The following is a 20,406-nucleotide window of genomic DNA, read 5'->3' as shown; positions in this document are numbered from 1 at the left end:
ACACTGCTCTTTCGATTCCTCTTTGGGAGACCCAAATAGCGTTCTCATCCTGTTTTTGTAGGGCCCAGGTTTCTGAGGCGTATGTTAATGTAGGAAGAACAATTTTATATTATTTTAAACAAATATCAGTACTGAACTCTCGTCAAACCAAGTATTTCATTTATTTATTTACTTACTTATCTATTTTTCCCCGTCAGATCTTATATCAACTGTTTTCTTCAGTCGGCCTGGGGGAGTTCTGGAAACAGGAATATATGGATCAGATAAGACAGTAGAAATAATTATGGGAGTTGAAGGCTGCTCTTCTACCTAGCAAAGAGGATGAGAAAGGCCACCATCAAGCAAAAGAGCTCCAAAGTCTCTGAGGGCAAAGCTCAGAATGGGATAGAAGAGCTGCTGCTTCAGAGAAGGGCGTGTGGCATAAACCAATAACACAGTCTCAATTCTGCTTCAGAGCCAACCAATCCTACTGTGGTAGCCCCAGCCTCCATAAATTTATTTGCTGTGTCAATGAAACTAGATATGGTGCTGGTTTGGTAGCTGCCGTGAGGAGCTAGGGAGGTGAGTGGACATGGAACTGTCAAGCTATTGAATTTTCATCAATTAGCTTGTTGCTTCAGAAACTCAGCACACAAGGCTCCACTGTACACATGAGTGTGCTCTTGATCAAGGAGTGGGTGGAGATGAACTTGGTGCAGCTGGACACTTTCCGGGATAAAGAACCTCCTTGTGCAGAGCAGACAGTGCCAGGTCAAGTGTTTTTCTCTGGTGGAACCAGATTCAAGTACTGAAAGAGTTTGGAAAAATAACATTTTACTGTTTTCTAAATCTAAAGCAAGTTCTTTGTCTTCTTAACAAATCATTTTGTGCTTAATAATCTTATCAAATTGTTCCATGTCAAATGTTTTGGATTTACACCAGCCATAGAGTTGAACCAAGTGGTTGTTAACTTTTTTCCAGCTGTCTTTTCATAATCTTTTGGAAATTGAGTTGCATATGCTTGGACTGCTTTATCTTAAATTTAATTTCTGACTCTAACTAAAATAGTAGGATCCATTTCTGGTTATAATTTATTTATTTGATTTTTTGACATTTTGCAATATCACATGCAGTCTCTGAAGGTTGGGGGTGGCCTCCACAGAAGAGGAATACAGTTTGGTTTTGGTTTATTAAAATATCGAGTAAAAAAGTTCTCGGAATATTAGAGGAACAGGAAATAGCTGGAATACAGATTAAGTACTTCCAGCCAAAATGCAGTATAGTGCAGAGACTTACTGGATAAATGCACAGGTACACACTTGTCTTTTAATCACTTAAGATTGTTTTCTAACTTGGACAAAAGTAGTTCATACTTTAAAAATATTTTTAGTTGAATTATATGTTTTCTTCTTAAATTCAAATATAGTGAAGGTCAATATGTTTCAAAAAATAAAGAGCTTACTATACTTTTTCCCCTCATTCCTTCTATTTCTCCCTTTCATTTCATAGAAAATTATTTGCTAAAATGTTTCCAGCAAAGCCTTCTTTCAATTATCCTAAAAGTATATTTCCTTCTTTTAGGTCAACTCAATAATATATTTTGTTCATAATGGTTTTTATGAAGTTACATATTTTCTAAAAACTATACTTATATTAAATAGGATCATTGACTTATACACTAGGATTTTGGTGATGTCTATGCATCCAAAGAGAAACCTGCTTTGAAAAGACAAATGCTCTTTAATTACAGGGCTCATTAATTTCAGGCCTGACCACGATGATGCATCTTCTTCCTTGTCAAAGCTCTTTTCCATTAGGTTTACGATAAAAATAAGAATTTTATAAGGTATTTTGTGGAGTGGAAATGAAGAAAAGATTCATCATGAAAGAGACACTCTAATGGAGCAGCAGCAGAGAGACTATCCTTCACAGAGCTTCACATTTATTTTTGCATCATCAGATATGAAAATTATAAACAGCAATGGAAAAAATCCTGCACTCTAATTCTGGTTATAGTGGCCTTTGAACAGTAGAGTGAGGGGAGAGAAGTATAAGGAGGGAGAAGAGGATTTTCAGGGGATGTTGGCAGAGAGGGTGTGATCTAATCAAGGGGAATATATAACTTGAACATGATTTAGAAGGAGAATGCATGGTGATAATAATGCAGACCAGAGTTTTGTACATTTTTGTTATCACTAATTTTATTCTTTCTTTCTACTTTTTATTAAGGGGTAGGGGCTTACTCCTGGCTCTGTGTTTAGTGTTCACTCCTGGAGTGGCTCAGGAGACCTGTGTGTGGTTTTGGGGATCAAAACCCCTCGTGGCTGCATGCTTAACCTGGTATACTATTGATCTGGGTCCTGCTTTGAAATTTTCTTTAGCCAAGCTTGTGTTGGATGTAGCCAAGATAGAGTGCACCTACTATGATGTCTTTCACAGGTGGTATATGAGTTGCAACTGTGATTTCTGAATTAAGTAGCTCCCTACTCTGCATGTCCAATACTGCCTATTGTCTAAAGGTTTGGGGTGGGTGTACAGTCAAACTGAACTCATGAAAAGTCCAGGTGTTCTCCTTATATGATGGCAGTTCTACGACCTTATGATGCTTTGCTTTTATTTGAGAGGAAATCAATGGAAGAATTTGAATCCTGGTTCAGCAGAACCTGCTTATGACATATTCAAATAGAGTTTTCTCTCACTCTCACTCTCTCACTGTCCTCCTGTTGTTCATCGATTTGCTCGAGCGGGCCCAGTAACGTCTCCATTGTGAGACTTCTTGTTAGGGGAAATACACTTCTTCAGAAAAAACTGTAAGTGAAATGCAATCAGACAACAAACTCAGACAATTTAATCATGTTTTTGACATTCGCAAATTTGGTCTTGAGCCTGTCAAACAAGTTGAGGAATTCCACTATGATCTTTGGGGAATTTTTAGCAATTTTTCTGCAGGAAAGGCAGTGTAAACAGAGAAAGTTAACATTTCTGTGGAAAAATAAAAAAAGCATTATATGAATGTCTTCATGTCACACGTAAACTACGTGTCCCCCAAAAAATGTAGATTAAAGACTCGGAGTTCAATTATCTTATTGACATAGACAAAACAGACATTTACAGAAATTGTTATGAATCTTCTTCCCTTGCCAAATTATTCTGCCTTTGCCTCTGAGCAGCCAAAGCAAAATGAGTATAGTCTTTATTCTACCTCACTGAAGTCATCTATCTCTCTCATACATAGACTGAAGTGGTTAGGGCAATGCCTATTACCATTTGGACTTGCACCTTCAATATATAGCAAGATGTCTGGCATTAAACAACATAATATTATAAAAAAACACTTAGCTCATTCCAGATTGTTCTTCCCTATGTAAGACAAATTCAAAAGAAACTAATGAACATAAGAGAAACATCAATGTCACAACAAACTACAATCATTTTGGAGGTTCAATCTTTGTGGCTAATGACATGGGAACAAAATACTGTGTCAGTGCTCATTGTGCTTTTTTATGCTGTTTCCGGGCATCTCTTTGGCTTTACTTACAAACTGAGATCTCAAAAACCTCAACCATCGTGAAGTTATCAGATTTTCTGGGTCTTGGGCTTACCCTTCTTGTTTTGATTACTCTGTTTCTGATAACAATTTCTCTCCATTTTCCCCCCAAAAGAAACTGAAGGCATGCCCATGTACAAAAATAGAAAGAAGCTTAGAAAGCAGTTGAGTTCAACACACTGACAGTAGACTGGAATAACTAAAACCTCCTAAAAAAGTTGGATAGGTTTCTTTTATTTAGAGTTTACTTACTGGGAGAATGAAAAGGGGTTTCTTATAACAGTGTGCAGTTAACTGAAGTGTCATAAGAACAGACTGGATTTTAGGAAACAACTTTCTATAATGTAGAGGAGGAAATGGAGGTCACTAAATTGAAGATTGGATGCACCTGTAGGAACTATTTGAACCAATGACAAGAGTACACTTGTCAAGGATAGTAAGGATGGAGGATGCTGAGAAATTACTTAAAGTTTAACTGCATATACAGTTCAGTGGTCGATTAAAACTGGATGCATGTGCCAAACCTATATTGTGCCTCCTGCATGGACTTGCTATGATTATTGTAATTGCAACAATAACATTTATGGTCTGTTTTAAGGTTAAGGGCAATGCACCATAAAAGTTATCTGGGCCTGGGGGCTGGAGCAATAGCACAGTGGGTAGGGCATTTGCCTTGCACGCGGCTGGCCCAGGTTCTATTTCCAGCATCCCGTATAATCCCTGGAGCACCACTAGGAGTAATTCTTGACTGCATGAGGCAGGAGTAACCCCTGAGCATCACTTGGATCTGACCCAAAAAGCGAAAAAAGAGTTATCTCGCCCTGGACACATACCCAATTTCCTCCAAATATTCTGCTTTCTCTTCCTAGTGGTTTTAATTTGGTCAATTTATTTACTTCACAATGGTAAGCTTTGGCTTTCTCATCTACACAGTGGATAATAAAAATTCAGACCTCAAAGCTATTGTGTAGATTAAATAAAATAAACATAAATATTCAAATATACTAACAGAAGGAGGATTTTATTGAGTTGAACAAAAATGTTTAGATGTGCTACTTGCCTTCAAAATAGTCATCTAATATGAAAGGAAGCACATAATTACTTGAAAGTAAAACACAGATGATTAGATTAAGTTAATTTGCATATATTTAATAGCTGTACCTTAGTATATCTAGAAATAAAGTATGGGAGGAGAAGTTTATAATAATGGGCAGAGAAATTTTTTACTGTATGATAAATATTTTGAATTATGTCATAGTCATTTAATTACTTACTAAGGCATCCTGTAATGTAAAGACTACTTACTCACTAATGAAGTTACAGGAACTGAAGTTGAAAGACTTAGAAATTACTGGAATTGGGAATGAGGAGTGTCTATTCCAAAGCAACTGGTCATTCTGATATTCACATAGCTGAGTGAAAGAATTTTCTTTATTCTTAGCATATTTTGAGTATTTCTGTATTAATAAATATGTTTATTGTCTTTTTCTTCCTAACCTATTCATACATCCAGTGAAAATATAACACTGACTATGTAACATTTGACCTAGAAATAAAGACAGTTGCTCAAAGATTTCCTTCTGTTGGTAGTATGGAAGCGCTTTCTATAACCCACAGAATTCAGGAGTCTTTTCTAAAGAAAATGAATGCAGAGGGAGAAATAGAACATGAAAATCAAAAAGAAAAAGAAAAATACTGTTTTCAGGTCCTATGAGACTTCATTTGCTTTAGTTCTGGTCTACTTGATCAATAGGAGTAAGCTTATTAATTAGTTCTACACTCAGTTCCTCAGTAATTTCTTTTTGGCAGAGTTAAGTGACTTCCTAATGAAAGAACAGCCAACACCATACATTTCTTCCAAAAAATAAATCACACAGAATATATGATTATATATACTTTATACTTTGATGAAAGTCAAGTCATAAACCTTATAATAAAAGCAAGAATCCCTGCCTAACATTTTCTCACTGTCAAATCCTACTCCTAAAAGCCAGTCCCCAAACCTTTTGAACATTTTCTCAGTATATATATATATATATATATATATATATATATCCCTAATATATAGTTAGTGCTGGGCATAGCTCTTAATTTATAGAGTTCTGTTTGGGGATTAATCACTTTCTTCCAAGTTTTTCTATATTGCTTCTTTAATATTCCCACAAACTTAAGTAAAATAATTAGTTTTCTAAAATCAAACTTATAGTTATCTCCTTAAATATTATAAAATTCTTTATTAAAGGCATTAAAATGCGTGCAGTAGTGATGAAAATAGCTATTTATATAATAGTATTATGTAATTTTAGTGTGAAATTGATTTATGCAAGCTTATTTAGTGATTCCCCTATTGATACTTACTTGGATAACCTGAAAAATTCTGCTTTATAAATGAAGCTGAATAAACAAAAATTGTTTCTATATTTGAGTACATATCTACTTAGTTTTATAGAAAAATATCTTGTAACATAATTACCGAAAAGGTTTTTTGGGTTTTTTTTTTGCTTCACTTTTGAAAAACATTGTTAAATTCTTTCAGAAAATGGCCCCATTAATTTTTCCACTGTAACAGAGATCACTAAACTTTAGCTATAATAAATCTGATAGTAAATATCTTAGACTCATTGACAAAAGAGACAAAATTAATGATATTTGAAAGATACTTATATGAAAAAAATAAATATGATTTTTCATAAAAAATTGTAATAAAAATTCTAAATATAACAGTGGTGATAACAATAGTATAGTAATAACAAAAAATTGAGTACACTTTTTCTTACCACAGCCTATCTAATAATCAGAATAGAATTAACATATTATAATTAGTCTACCTACTAGTAAGAATAGAATTAACATTTTCTTTAATGGAATATGGTAGGTAGAGAATTGAGCCTACAAATTTCCACATGATGTCCTAATCCCTGAATTCTTTACAAAATAATATATACCAAAAGAGAAGTTGCTTATGGATAGGAGGTTATAGCACTGTCCTCCCATTGTTCATAGATCTTCTGGAGTGGGTACCAGTAACGTCTCCATTGTGAGACTTATTGTTACTGTTTTTGGCATATCGAATACACCATGGGGAGCCTGCCAGGACCTACTGTGTGGGCAGGATATTCTTGGTAGCTAGCTGGACTCTCTGAGAGGGACAGAGGAATCGAACCGGGTAGGCCGAGTGCAAGACCCTGCCTGGTGTGCTATTGTGGGGGATTATCCAGGATTATCTAGGCAGACCTAATTAATCAAATGAAATATTAAGAGCAGGAAAACTACTACCTGGTTGAAGTTTGAGGGATGCAGTGTGAGAAGTTGGAAAGCTCAGAAGCATGAGAGGAACTTGGACAGATATTAGAGGAGGGGCTCACGGAAAGCGAAAGAAAGTGGAAAGTATCTAACAATACTTGACCCTGTTGTCTGCAAGGAAATGCAGGTCTCAATAGTGCAGCCAGAAGAAACTGAGTTTGTGCCGCAACCTAAATTGTTTTAGAAGTGGAATCATTCCCAGAACTTCTAGAACAGAACATGGTTTTGCTTCCACCTTGATTTTGGTCTTTGGAGACTTTCACTTAAGCTCTGTGTAACCTGGACTTCTGACTTACAAACTGTGAGACCGCCTATAGCTATTTTTTTAACTACTAAGTTGTGCTAATTTGTTAGACAGAATAGAATACATACATATTGAGGCTTCATATTTAATATTTTCTATCATTACAATTTATTAAAATTCCTATCTGTTAATGCTGGTCTGAAATGAGATTTTATACAATTCATTCATGAAATACATTCTCCCACACCTAGTATTAGCACTTACTAATAACAGTCTATAAGCATTTGGTTCTAATTGAAAATTTTCATTTCTTAGGAGAAATTTATAGATTATATTAAATTACCATATTTAAGCTTTTTTTTTTTGCTTTTTGGGTCATACCTGGCAATGCACTGGGGTTGCTCCTGGCTCTTCACTCAGGAATTACCGCTGGCAGTGCTTGGGGGACCATATGGGATGCTGGGAATCGAACCCGGGTTGGTCACGTGCCAGGCAAATGTCCTACCCACTTTGCTATTGCTCCAGACCCCTTGAAGCTTGTCTTTTAAGAAGTCATTGCTTTAAAGAGTAATTACTTCTAAGGTTAGATAGAAGCCCTCAGTGCCAAGTTAAGTAGATTTTAAAATATGAAAATTTTCTTTGTACTTTTATCAAGGTTGAAAAAAATGTGTTGAAACTATAGTTTTAAATTAAAATTTAGTGCACTACTAACTTGCATAAGAGTGGAGATCTAACTAATGGTTTTCAACTTTTAAGTGCAGGACTTATAAAATGTTTGGTATTACTTGTGATTCAGATGATATCAATTGGTAGAAATGACTATCCTGAAATATACATTTCACATTGAAACACTTTTACCTTAATGTTTACTAAAAAACATTATAATATCCACAGCAAAAACTGCTTTCAAAGTTGCTCCATGGCTCACAGTAGTTTTTCTTATTTAGAAAAAAAATATTCTAGGCCTAGATTAAGATCTCCCAACTGAACATGGCTAAATTCATAGTGAATGAAGAGTGAAGAAAGTTCACGATTGGTTCTATTGGTTTAATAACACAAGATAGATTAAAATAATTTCTGTGTACTGTTTACTGATAAACAAAGCAACAAATAACCTAAGCTATCGAGTACTTTGCATTTTCGCACGCTTTGTAAATTTGTATGAAATTCACAAAGAAAGTGAACAAGCCCTTTTCTGCTCCACACAGATTTTTATAACCATAACTCTTCTTAAAACACTTCACGTTGTCTTGAATTAGTGTTTTCCCAACTTCTTTGAAAATGTTCTCACCTGTATTTTGTCTACGTGGGTTAGTCATACAAGATATTTCTGTACACTCACTTCAAAGTAATCATTGACTTGTCTAAAAAGCAACAACTGATTAGTACTGGTAACACATTTGGACTCATAAAGAACCAGGAACTGACACTCAAGATAATTTCCCCTTATTTTTTCATCTAACTATTGATGGCTACATGTTTTCTTTCTGTTTCTTTTTCTTTGGGGGACAGCGGCAGAGGTGGTGCATACCCGTGGTTCTCAGGGCTTACTCCTGAATCAGGAATTACTGCTGGAGGTGCTCAAAGGAGTGTATACTGTGCTGGGATTCAGCCTCATTTGGTCACTTGTAAGCCAAGAGCTTAGCAAAATGGGTAGGGCCCTTGCCTTGCATACAGCCAACGCGGGCCAAACCCGGTTCAATTCCTCTGCCCCTCTTGGAGAGTCCAGCAAGCTACCGAGAGTATGGCGCCCGCACGACAAAGCCTGGCAAGCTAACCGTGACATATTCGATATGCCAAAAACAGTAATAAGTCTCACAATGGAGACGTTACTGGTTCCCACTCGAGCAAATTGATGAACAACAGGAGTGCAGTGCTACAGTGCTACAGTGCTAGGTTAACATTGATAGGGAAGTTTCTTGCTTGACTATAAGATGAACTGTTGACAAATTTAGTTGTAGCCTCATCTTAAATTTTTGTATTTATGGAGGGAATCACGTAAGTATGAAGGGGCCAGAGCAGTAGCACAGCAGGTAGTGTGTTTGCCTTGCACGCGGCTGACCCCGGTTCGATTTCTCCTTCCTTCTCAAAGAGCTACCAAGAGTATCCCGCCTGCACTGCAGAACCTGGCTAGCTCCCCGTGGAGTATTTGATATGTCAAAAACAGTAACGACAAGTCTCACTTCATGTTTCTGGAGTGAGCAGATGCCATTGGGCTACACCAGCATGTGACAGGGATGAATGGAGACGTTACTGGTGCCCACTGGAGCAAATCGATGAACAACGGGAGGACAGTGCTATGACAGTGCTACATATTTATGGAGGAATTCTGCTATATAGAAGTATCTCATCAATAAATATCTTTTTCTTATGTTTGTTTTCCTTTGAGCTGAAGATGTGTTGAGTGCACTCTAGACATACCAACACTGAGTTAGCAACCATATAGTGTCAGTACTCAGCCATGACATATTTTGCGATTTTAAATAATGAATTTATCTATACCCTGTTGTTTCCTGAAAGGGCAATATTCGAAGTATGCCATTTTCTTCTTGTGTTATTTTGACATATGGCAATAGAAATGTACAAAGACTCTATTGTAGCTACATGCATGGCTTTAGATATGGTATAGAATTTTGAACTGTCACTATGATTTGTAGTGAGTCAGTCTGCAGCACAAAGCAATGAGAGAACAACAGATGGTCACTGTCACTTCTACTCAACTCTGCTAAAAGTAACCATTGACAATGTGTAAATGAATGAATGTGTCTCTGAAGAAGTTTGGGATACTAAACATTTGAGTTTCATATAACTTTACATTTGCCAAGGCACCGAAAATGCCATTTGGAGATGACTGCTGGACTAGAGACATTACTGATTGGATTTCACTGGATGTCAAAAGAACTCCTGGCCGTCCACCTACGAGATGGTCAGTCTTCTTTGTCAAGATCCTGAATGAACTTTTTGATGCTCTTTGTGTTCCTGGAGCGAGCAGATACCATTGGGCTACACTAGCACGTGACAGGGACAAACGGAGACGTTACTGGCGTCCGCTCGACCAATTCAATGAGCAACAAGATGACAAGTAATACAAGTCATACAAGTGATGATTTTGCATGCCACAGATTACTATGTATAGTTTGGTTTGTCAATTAAAAATATTTAGCTTACAATCCTTACAAAAGCAGAAATAAGGATCTGGGTTTTGGATTATAGTTTACAACTCCTTGTATTAGAAGAATAACCTTTATTTATTTCCTTTTTAAGGAGTGTCCTTTTTAGGTTTTCAAAGAATTTATTACAAAAATATCATTGAAATTTAGAGTACACCTTTTTTAAAAAAAAATTGAATTGCTGTGAGATACAGTTACAAAGCTTTCACGTTTGAGTTTCAGTCATACAATGATCAAACACCCATCCCTCAAATTGTGCATATTCTTCACCACCAATGTCCCAAGTATCCCCCCACATCCCACACCTCCCCCTCCCTGTCTGGCAGACAGTTTCCCCCATACTCTCTCTCTACTTTGGGCATTATGGTATGCAATACAGACCCTGAGAGTTCATCATGTTTGGTCCTTTATCTACTTTCAGCACACATCTCCCATCCTGACCGATTCCTCAAGCCATCATTTTCTTAGTGATCCCTTCTCTATTCCAGCTGCCTTCTCCCCTTTGCTCATGAAGCAGGCTTCCAGCTATGGAGCAATCTTCCTGTCCCGTGAATCTACTATCCTTTGGTGTCAGCCTCATGTTATGTTGTTTGATACTCCACAGATGAGTGCAGTCCTTCTATGTCTGTCCCTCTCTTTCTGACTCATTTCACTTAGCATAATACTCTCCATGACTATCCACTTATAAGCAAATTTTACGACTTCATCTTGAAGGAGTGTCTTTTAAAACAATTGTTGAGCCACTAATATTCTTTGCTTCTGCTTTCTATAATATACTTCAGTAGTAATTCATTGGGAATAATGGAGATTATGAAGAGGAAGGATGAAGAACACTGACTTCTCAGAGCAAGTCTGCATATGCATGAGTTAAGAATTTTTGTGTTTACCACGAGTTGGGGGAAACTATAGTAACGTAACACAAAGTGACATTTGGACTCCCCCCAACTAGTTTTTCTTACTTTGAGGGAGATCTAAAGCATCTGATAAGAAAGTGGAAATACTTATGGAGAAAAACAATGTACATACAGCAAAAATATGAAACATTCCCACCATGACATTTTATGATAACTGCTTTATCTTTACTTGCTCAAATCACAAAATCTGTCCCAGCATATTTGCTACTTTGGTCTTTATTTCTGCTTTGACTCTATCCTTTCTTTATCTTCCAGGTTACATCATAAATGAAAAGAGCTGTTGATATAAAGTGGAATTTAAGCAGAGATCGAGCTGTCTACTGAAATAGAAGGCATCGAGACTGCTATTAGGCTCACTCTCATCACCTACCAACCTACGCAGACACCCACTCTGCTTTAGGCCTGCCTGTATCTATGTCGATGATGATGTGATGCAGCATTATTTCAGGACAGGACTAACCATGGTGTAGAAGAATTGCTGAATCGGATTTGGAGGCAGTTCCTTGGGATCTTCCTGCAGTGTGCCTCTCCTCTTCAGTAACTTTACAATTCCCAATATCTGCTGTCTCAAATTGTTTTCAGCTCCTTTAACATATAATAAAACCAATTCCCTGATACTTTTAAATGATGAAATGACAAACTCAGCCATGAAGTCAGTCATACTTATGAATAAGTATTACACCTTTATCAAAGCTAGGAACTTTGGGCCATGAGTGATAGAACAGCCCGTAAGGCAAGAGTCATAGAACAGCTGGTAAGGCTCTTGCCTTGCACATGGTTCAACCAAAAAGGTTCAATCTCTGACCACCCCTCCCACACACACCTAATTTGGCCCCCCTAAGTCTGCCAGTGTAATCCCTTAGCCCAGAGCCAGGAGTAAGCCCTGAGTACCACTAGGTGTGGCCCCAAACAAACAAATCAGAAAGAAAAGAAAAAGGAAAAAAGAGCTAGAATCTTGGTATACACTGTCTTCTTAAATTCTCACAAAAATTCTAGTAAGGAAATTGTAGTTACCAGAGTTCTAGATGAATTATCACTCCAAGAAAAAAGCTTTTGAAGTTCTCATAACCACTAGGTGGCATAACCTGGATTCAAATCTAGAATATTTCAAAGTCTGTTTCTAAAGAGATGGGTGATAAGACAAATAAAAGTCATAGCTATCAAAAAAGAATTAGCTTGTAACTAACCTAACATTTCCTCTTGATATCAATTATTAGTGTGTGAGCATTATCAGGGATTAATTAGGGTGTTTATGAATCTCTATTCTCAGTAAAAGCATTATATGGCGAACTGTTAAGTAAATTCTCAGATAAAGTGCATAATAAACAGAACATAATGATGTGGAAACTACTTATTGGTTACATTATAGTGCTATTCGATAATACATAATAACCATTTGGCCTCAATAAGTTGATTTTAGCTTCTTATATTTATTTCAAAATTCAAATATTTTTTGAATGAACATATGGTTACAACATTCACTTAATCACTTAACTTCCCGTTAGTTGTCGATTTGCTCGAGCGGGCTCCAGTAACGTCTCCATTTGTCCCTGTCACGTGCTAGTGTAGCCCAATGGCATCTGTTCACTCTGGGAACATGAAGAGCCTCAAACCGATTGTTCATGATCTTGATGTAGAAGTCTGACCATCTGGTAGGTGGGCGGCCACGCGGTCTTTTGACATCCCGTGGAATCCAGTTGGTAACAGCTCTAGTCCAGCGGTCCTCTTTAACAACATTATCAAGATTAAATTCAAAGTCAAAGATTTCTTTTTATTTATTGCAAGAAATTTTATAGGAAAGCATTCAGTGTTCAGTTAACCTGATAAAATACAAAATAATACTCTGTATTTTTAAGAAGTCACCATTGATAATATTTTGGTGAACCTCCTTTTGAAGGCCTGTTTTTTCTTGTCAGTACTGATTCATTTGATTCTTTTAGTGCTCAGAAAACATCATGTTTAAGAAAAAATATGTATACATGTATATATATTTTGTGGGGAGGGCAAGGCAACTCCTGGGGCTGCTTGGGTGATGAATTGGTGCCAGAAATCAAATCAGAGGTACCACATGCATATTATATGCTTTCTATTAACTCTTCTACTTTCTATCCAATCCTGAAAAAAAAAAGATATTTTGTTAAATTTCAAGTTTTAAAATGGGTCAGTGACGTATATTTTATACTTCCTTTCTTCGTTTTAAATGCATATTTTATACTTTCTTCATAATGAACACATGACTCTTTGGCCTCTTTGTAAAACATTGTGTTAAAGATGACCACTATATATATATATATATATATATATATTTAAAAAAAAGAAATATTTGAAGTATCACTCTTAGGTCTGTAGGTCTGTGTGATAGTGTAAAAGTGTAAGTGAGTTGTGGAAACTGACTTATTTTTGAAAGCTGTTATATATCAGTGAAGCGCAACATTTTTTTTTTTGTAAGGGTATTAGTGGATATTACTGTTATTGTCACTGTCACTGTCTTCTCCTTGTTCATCAATTTGCTTGAGCAGGCCCAGTAACATTCTGATACTTGTTACTGTGTTTGAATATGTCGAATACGTCACATGGAGCTTGCCATGCTCTAAGTGTGGGCAAGATACTCTCAGTAGATTGCCGGGCTCTCCGAAAGGGGCGGAGGAATTGAACCCGGATCAGCCGCATGCAAGCTCTACCAGCTGTGCTATCACTACTATAATGTTCCTTAGATTTGCTTCAGTGAGATGTATATATTTCACAGAGCATTTGCCATTTTCCCTCCCTTAACATTTTTGCCCCAAATATGGTTCAAGGAAATGTGGACAGCTCTCATTCAGTTATTTTCTAATTTTTTTTATGTAGGAGTACTGCTATTTATTCAGCCACTGATTAGCTGATTGAAAATTTTCTAATTTTTACTGATGCTATAATGATGTTAAATTAGTGGTAGCAAGGCAAAATATTAGGTAAAAATTGCCCAACTATTCTATGTACATATTCTATCATTATTGTTATAAGTAAAGATAATGATATAATATGTGCATAGTTATTACTTATAACAATACTGATAGAATATGTACATAGTCTGTAAGAAAAATTGTTTTAAAGATTCTCAAAATATTATTTTTACATTACTTTCCATAATATCAAACTCTGGGAAGTTATAGACATGAATTAAATTGTGGAACAGCTATACACCAAGCAGGGCCTGAAAAGATACAATACATCTACTGCCTTACAGACATGAGAACACAAGTTCGTTCCCCAGCACAATACCAACTCACTGTGTGTCAGCTCCAGCACTTCTATTGTGAGGCCAGGCACCCCATTTTTGTGACACCCGTAGCACTGCAACAACAATGAAAGGAAGAAGGGAAAAGGGTTCCACATTCTGTCTATGTAAGATAAAGAAAAACCACAGTTAGCAACTACATCCTCATAGAACTTAATGTTTCAACAGACTTTAATGACAGGCTATGAAATATGGATGTATTTAATTATATAGTCACTGTAAGGACGACTAATAATCATATTCCTATAACATATACTTGGAGTTTGTTCTTAGAAGAATGAGCATATGTTGTTTTGACACTATCCTAATTCCCATTGTTGAAGTGATCTCATTTGCTCTTTGAATTCTTTTCATCAGCTTTTTAAATAGAGTAGACACCTCCTTTGGCAGAATGAGAAAAACCCTTTCTATCATAATAGAATTCAAGACATTTATCAGCCGCATTAGAAAATCTTATTCCCAGTTTCATAAATGGCAATTTATGACTCATGTGCTTTCCATTTGTGCTTCCTGTGTTAATTATAATTTCTCAGTTGTTCATTTATGTATTAATCACACAATTTTTTACCTTCACTTTGTTTCAAGTTATTCTTTCTTTAATATTACCCATTTCTGTTCTTTGATAAAGAACTCATGGAAGAGACATTTTGATGTATCTTTGACTGTTTAATCATTTTTTTTTGTTTTTTAGAGCTATGTCAGTCCACTTTTTAGTTCACTTAAATACTTCCTTGTATATTAACCTTTGATTTACTTTAGAAATATTCAGGATTAAACCAATTCTAAAAACATTATTGTCTATTTAAATATTAAACAAGTAATTGTTTAAACTAAGTTAAAATTCCAAATTTCAGTACAAACAATTTGCACTCAGAAATACACGTACTTCAAATAGTCACTACCCACATACTGTCTTTTGTGTCAGTATTGAAAAATTAACAAGTATTTTTTTACATGATCATTGGATCTTTAACTGGAGGGAAAAAACATTCTCAGGAAAGCTTATGAAAACATAGCTTCATCATAGAAATTAGCTGGTTTGCTGGGCACTTTATTAACGACTTCATTTATGTTTCTAATCCTCTCAGTAGCTTCTTCCAGGATGGATTTCCGGTGACTTTTTGCAGTAAGGTCATAGAAATCATTCTCTTACTAATGATCTGTAACAGAATTAAAACTGAGATCTACTTGATTCAAATACCTGTGATTTGTCAACATTAATAAAAGAAGAAAGAAGGAAGGAAGGAAGGAAGGAAGGAAGGAAGGAAGGAAGGAAGGAAGGAAGGCTTTATTAGAGCAAAAAAGAATTATCCCATAAGAAAATCAGGCTGCCAACAGCTGCAGAATGCTTGTTTGTTGCCATCTCTCTGAGTAGAAGACTGAGCAATTTGATAGTGTAGACAATGTAGTGTAATTCAGAACGAGCATTGATAGTTTGAGGGGATTCATAAGTACTCAAATAGCTGTAAAAAAGTTGTGTGCAGTATTCATCAACTGAGCCATTTTAGTTTTGACTTGATTGCTTGATTGCTTCGATTTTTACAGAAGTAAAGTAACATCAGCGTGTTCAGCTCAGCCTGTATTTTTTTATTTTTTATTATTTTATTTTTTTTAATTGAATCACAGTTAAACACACATTACAAGTTGTTCATGATTGGATTTCAGTCATACAATGTTTCAACACCTGTTCCTTCACCAGTGTACTTTTCCCAATAGTCCCAGTTTTTCTTCCACCACCCCAAAATTCTCTTCATCATCTTCTTCTTCTTCTTCTTCTTCTTCTTCTTCTTCTTCTTCTTCTTCTTCTTCTTCTTCTTCTTCTTCTTCTTCTTCTTCTTCTTCTTCTTCTTCTTCTTCTTCTTCTTCTTCTTTTTCTTCTTCTTCTTCTTCTTCTTCTTCTTCTTCTTCTTCTTCTTCTTCTTCTTCTTCTTCTTCTTCTTCCTCCTCCTCCTTCCTCCTTCCTCCTTCCTCCTTCTTCCTTCTTCCTTCTTTCTTCTTTTCTTCTTTCTTTTTCATTTTGGGTTTGCAACACAGATAATGAAAGGTTATCAGGTCCATCCCTTTACTTGTTCCCTTCACCCTACACACACTCTTGTGGCAAGCTTCAAATAATTGACCTGATGTCCTGGCTCCTGTTTACCCTCACCTTGGATATTAGAATAATACTACACACACACACACACACACACACACACACACACACACAATGTTGTGCAGATGAATATAGTCATTCTATACCTGTCCTCCTTCTGACACATTTTACTCAAAATGATACTCTCCATGTCAATCCATTCATAAGAAAATTTCATGACTTCATCCTTTCTAACAGCTGCATAGGATTCCTTGTGTAGGTGTACGATAGTTTCTTTATACAGTCTTCGGATTTGGGGCACTCAGGTTGTTTTCAAATTCTGGCTATTGTGAATAGTGCTGCAACGAACATTGAAGTGCAGATGATATTTCTGCTGTGTGTTTTTGGGCCCCCAGGAAATATTCCCCGAAGTGATATTTCTGGTTCAAATGGAAGCTTAACTTCTAGTTTTTTGAGGAATGTCCGTGTTGTTTTCACAAAAAAACTGAACAAATTGGCGTTCCCATTAACAATATAGGTGAGTCCCTTTCTCCCTGCATCCGCACCAGCACTGGTTGTTCTTACACTTTTTGATGAGAGCCAATCTCTGTGGTGTAAGGTGATATCTCATTGTTGTTTTGTGTGTCTCTGTGTCTGCCACTGTGTCTCTGTCTCTGTTTCTCCCTGTCTGTCTCTGTCTCTCTCTCTCTCCTCTTGGGCATTATGGTTTGCAATACAGATACTATCATGTACATTCATTTACCTACTTGGGCCCTAGGCTATGGTAAGAATTATTTTGTTTATTCTGGTGGTACTCAAGGGCCGCAGGGTCATATCTAGTGGTGCTCTGGGAGTTATGTGGTACCCAGGTTGGGACCAGGGATGCACCTTAACCCTGTACTCTCTCTCTTTGATCCTCACTTACTAAGCCTTTTGAATTAAATTATTGCAGTCTCTAGGGCCAGATTACTAGTACGGCAGGAAAGGTAATTTCCTTTCATGTGGCTGACTCAGATTCCATCTTCAACATCCCACATTGCCTCCTGAGCACTGTCATGAGTGATCCCTGTGTTCAGAGCAAAGAGCAATTCTTGAGAACTGCCAGTTGTGGGCCAAAAAACAAACAAAAACTGATATCTCTTGTCAACATGAAACTGATGGGTCCATTACATCTCAGGAATTACAGTACATGGGTCCATTACTTCAGTCCATTACATCTAGAATTAATTTAGAAGAAAATAAGCTTTAGTGAAAGACTTGATTACATATGACAGGATAGCCTACTATTCAGTCTTATGTTAAGTATGCATCATTTATGAATTCAATGTTCACTGATTGTTCTGAGGTTTAATTTATTTGATATAAACTTAATAGAAAGTACTTAGAACAATTCAACTAAGAAGTTTAAGTTGTCTTAAATTCTAGCTCAGTGATTTGGTACTCGCTCTAGTCTTTTATGTTATGGAAGTGAAGTCACGCAATGGGTTTCTTTGGTTGGCATGAGAGAAGAAGTCAAGAAAAAAAAATTAAGCACAATGGGGAAGTCACTTGGGACATGCTTGGCAAGATTCAGAGTGACCACTATTTCTTGTTTCCTGGCACATGAAGGAGCCTTAACAGGTCATCCATGCAAGATCTTTACATGAGTGGAGTTGGGGAGAGAAGGTACAGCTTACCTTTCATGTGCCACTCAAGCATGCCTGGTTCAGCACCTGAACCACATTTGGTCCCCTTAGCAGCACCACCAGGGTTTTCTCCTGAGCACAGAGCCAGGGAGAACTCCTGAGCACCACCAGATGTGACTCTCAAACCAAAACAAGCAAATCAGAACAATAATAAGCATTAGTGTTTATATGGACACGTTGCTATATCATGCTTTAAATTTTGTCTTCCTTGTGCTCTTCACTCAACGTGATCACTGACACCATTAGTAAATTTCTTGTTCCCCTTTCTGGGATAATATGGGACACAAGCAGTGCTGGGGAGGCCGACAACAGTTGTCTCCAGGCACAATATTTCCCTTCATGCTCCATTTAATAAAATCGTTTTTTGGCACTAGCATAAAATCTTTCATCCTTGAGCCTTAAATTATTTCAGAAACATTAACTCTTGCGGAATTCCTGCAAGGCACATTTTAGAGAGTCACAGTTTCATGGAGACTTGAAGATAAAAGGAACTGCAAAGATAAGCCACATCAAATCCATTCATTTCCCAGTTGAAAAAAAAAAAAGAAATCATTGGAACTGAAGAAGTGAGCTGTCTTTGCAGTTCTTTAAAATAAAAAAGGATGAGGAAGGAAGGAAGGAAGAAAGGAAGGAAGGGAGGAAGGAAGGAAGGAAGGAAGGAGGGAAGGAAGGAAAAAAGGAAGGAAAATGAAAGGAAGGAAGGAAAGAGAGAGAAGAAATTAAAGATGGGTGAATACATTTTAAAATTTTTGTAAAAATTTAATTTAAATTTTTATTTATTATCCTTAAGGAAGGATAATAAATAAATTATCATTAAATTATTAAATTATTCCTATTTAGAGTTGGGGACATGGAATTGTGACTCAAAGTCTAATTAAAAAAATTGTGAGCAAAGGGGAAAAGGTAGCTGGCTGATACTATTTCTATCTTCTTGATTCTGTTGACGTATGTTTTGTGTCCTAGCACATGGTCTATTTTGGAAAATGTTCTGTGCGCGCTGGAGAAGAATGTGTATTCCTTCTTTTTGGGGTGTAAAGCCCTGTATAAGTCCATAAGCCCTTTCTCTTCTATTACTTATTTCAAAGCCAATAATTCCTTGCTGGGTTTTGTTCGTGTTGATCTATCCAGAGGTGATAAGGCGATGTTGAAGTCTCCAAGTACTATTGTGTTGGTAGTGATGTCCTCCTTAAAATCTGTTAGCAGTTGTTTTAAATATTTAGCTGTTCCCTCATTAGGTGCGTATACGTTTAAGAGTGTGATTTCTTCCTGTTGTACGTATCCCTTGATGAAGAGAAAATAGCCTTCACTGTCCCTTCTAATCTTTTTCAAGGTGAAATTAATGTTGTCGGATACTAGTATGGTCACCCCAGCTTTTTTGAGGGAGTTGTGTGCTTGCAGGATTGTTTTCCATCCTTTGACTTTGAGTCTGTGTTTGCTCTGGCTGTTGAGGTGAGTTTCTTGTAGGCAGCAGAATGTTGGGTTCTGTCTCTGTATCCATTTTGCCACTCTGTGTCTCTTAACTGGTGAATTTAGACCGTTGACATTGAGAGAGAGAATGGTTATGGGGTTTTGTGTCATGTTTCTGTGCGGGTGTGTTGTGGTTGTAGGGTTTGTCTTTTCTTATAGTAGCCCCTTTAGGCCTTGCTTTAGGTTTGGTTTTGAGTCTATGTAGTTCCTGAGCTTCTGTTTATCTATAAAATAGTGTACTATTCCTTCGATTTTGAGGGAGAGTTTAGCCGGGTAGAGTATTCTTGGGGAAGCATTCATTTCCGTGAGTTTTTTGACTATATCTCGCCACTGCCTTCGGGCTTGTAGGGTTTCCTCTGATAGGTCTGCTGTGAATCTAAGGGATGCTCCTTTGTATGTGATTTCCTTCTTTGCTCTTGCTGCTTGCAGTATTGTGTCTCTATCGGCAGTATCGATCATTCTAAGTATGATATGTCTTGGAGTGTTTTTGTTGGGGTCTCTTTTAGCTGGCACCCTTCGGGCTCCTTGAACCTGAATGGCTGCATTGTGCAGCTCTGGGAAGTTTTCAGCAATGATTTGTTTGACGGTGTTTTTTTCATTGGGATTGTTTCCCTTAGGTTCAGGTAGTCCCATGATTCTAATATTGTTCCTCTTGGAATCATCTGCTAGGACTCTGATTCTCTGTAGAGCCATTTTGAGGTCCCTTGCCACTGTTTGTTGTTGCGTGTTGGCTTGTTGCAGCTGATCTT

The 20,406-nt window shown here is 36.8% G+C and overlaps 1 pseudogene; it reads right to left on the bottom strand.

Moving 5' to 3' along the window:
- Window positions 1-305: 305 nt before the first annotated feature.
- Window positions 306-11,597, bottom strand: LOC130034393 (ATP synthase F(0) complex subunit C2, mitochondrial-like; annotated as a pseudogene).
- Window positions 11,598-20,406: the final 8,809 nt, after the last annotated feature.

This window comes from Sorex fumeus, unplaced genomic scaffold, assembly GCF_029834395.1.
Source record: "Sorex fumeus unplaced genomic scaffold, SorFum_2.1 ptg000061l, whole genome shotgun sequence".
NCBI lineage: Eukaryota > Metazoa > Chordata > Mammalia > Eulipotyphla > Soricidae > Sorex > Sorex fumeus.
The sequence above is the reverse complement of the archived record's forward strand: the minus strand, read 5'-3'. Positions and strand labels throughout refer to the sequence as shown.